The 2,091-nt window shown below is 31.9% G+C and overlaps 1 long non-coding RNA gene across 1 annotated transcript; it reads left to right on the top strand.

Annotated features, from left to right (window-relative positions):
* Positions 1-745: 745 nt before the first annotated feature.
* Positions 746-1,687, top strand: LOC133036538 (uncharacterized). The gene is made up of 2 exons (XR_009687148.1): positions 746-872; positions 1,512-1,687. It is a non-coding gene; the product is annotated as an uncharacterized LOC133036538 (long non-coding RNA).
* Positions 1,688-2,091: the final 404 nt, after the last annotated feature.

Below are 2,091 nucleotides of genomic sequence, written 5' to 3'. Positions count from 1 at the left end.
TTATTTTCTACCTTCATTCCTAAAGTTTTGGATTTATAATTTAGGCTTGTGGGCTTAAGACATCAAATAGAAAGTTGTGAAGAGGTATGAAATATTTTCTTGCTCAATAATACTAAATGTTATCTAGGGTTCGGACCTATTATATTTTTCGTTTTCAGAAAAACAAGTTTCAGTAAAGTGATGATATCTCTCTTGATATTGCTCCGTTTTTAGAGATTTTTATATTGTTGGAAAGCTTATTTGATTTCCCATAAGTTTTATGAAGAAACTTTTTTTTAATTCGAAGTCATACTATGTCAAAAAAATTAGTTTTATTCAATATCATGTGATTCGTTTCTTGAATCTTGTTCTTGCAAAACTGTTTTGGTAAAATTGTAATATCTCCTTGAATATAATTCCAATTTCAAAGATTTTTGTATCATTGGAAAGGGAATTTAATTTCCTAAAACTTTGATGAAAATGTTATCTTCTAGTTCTGAACCATTCAATGTCAAAAGTTTGTATTTTTGCTAAGTCATGTAATTCGTTACTCCATATTTCTTCTCAGAAACAGTTTCAGTAAAACAATCATAACTCCCTCAGTTTTAATCCATTTTTGATGATCTTTATATCATTGGAAAGATAATGAAATTTTCTATAATTTTTATGAAGATAGCTTTCACTGAATTAGTATAGTTGTTGGTCAAAAATAGTTATCTTTCTGTTGTACTGTAAGAGTACGAATTTTAATGTTAGCGCCTTGAACCATGTGTTGTTATAGGTAGTAATGACGAGATAACAAATCTTAAGCAGTGGGATTTGATGATCTTATCCTCAACAAGAAAATTTATTGAGGTGCTTGGAGTAGCAAGAAGGTGTTCTTAACAACTGAGGTAAGAAGAGTGGACATCTGTGCACAGGGTGTATGTTGAAACATACAACTTAATTGTGGGTTTAATGTTCATGTGTTTATAAGATTTTGTACTATGAATTGTTGTTATGTTAGTATTGTTAGTATGTGATAGTGATAAGGCTTTTGACTGTTTGTGTGAGAATAACACTTATAGGATATGTTTTCTGTTGCTGGTGTGAGCATAGCACTGCAGGATATATTTTTGGCTGCTTGTATGGGTTTACTTGCAGGTTATCCTTTCATGGGTGAGTACAACTTGTGATAAGGGATTGCCCTATTGGATGTCGAGTGTGAGAACAGCACAAGGCAGGGCAAGTTACACTTCATGTCTGATCAACATGAGTGGGAGTAGATTATCGTATGTGAGGACAATGTGCGATAAGATACTATGTGTTATGTGTGTGAGTATAGCATGCATTAAGATTACACTGTGATATGATGTTGTATTGTATGTGAGAATAATATGTGATATGACATGTTGTTATATGTATGCAATTATGGTATGAATTAATTTGATGTTGTGATATTGTTATACTTATGACTATGTTATCTAGTTGGGGGGTTATGTCCTACATAGCTCTTCTTACTAGGCGTTAGCTCACGGGTACTCTGTGTGCAGGTAAAGACAAAACTAAACAGTGAGGATGGCGAGCTCGAGGCGTGGATTACATGTTAGGGGATTGTCACGATGTTTTGGTTTAAGAATATTTCTTTAAAGATTATGGCTCGATTACTTTTGTAAAAATTAATGTTTAAAAATTTGTAAATGAATCAAGTGTTTTTGTTTTAAAATAATGAGATCTCATGCTTTAATTATTTTCAATAAATTAGTTTATTATTTTTATAATAAATGGTTTTAAACGGACTAGCTAGTGTGACGTCTCGGGAAATCGGGGCGTTACAATATGGTATCAGAGCAATACGGTCCTAAAGGATGTGGCTGACCCTAACATGTAAAGTTCATTGCCATGAGACAAGCTCGACTCACTGTACTGTAAGTTTTAATTAATCTGTTCATGTTAGTTTTACATATTTTATGTTGCGTTACATCTTTAGTGTAACTAGAAGTTTTCATTGTGTTTAGAAGAATATGTCTTAAAATTTTATGGGTAGGATTCGATCTATGAGATATTTCTGGAAAAAAAAGTTTCAAGGTATTGCTATACTACGTAATTAAAGTTTGATTTTTGATAAGTTGT

The sequence above is a fragment of the Cannabis sativa genome, chromosome 4, assembly GCF_029168945.1.
Source record: "Cannabis sativa cultivar Pink pepper isolate KNU-18-1 chromosome 4, ASM2916894v1, whole genome shotgun sequence".
NCBI lineage: Eukaryota > Viridiplantae > Streptophyta > Magnoliopsida > Rosales > Cannabaceae > Cannabis > Cannabis sativa.
This window is presented reverse-complemented; position numbering and strand designations above follow the sequence as displayed.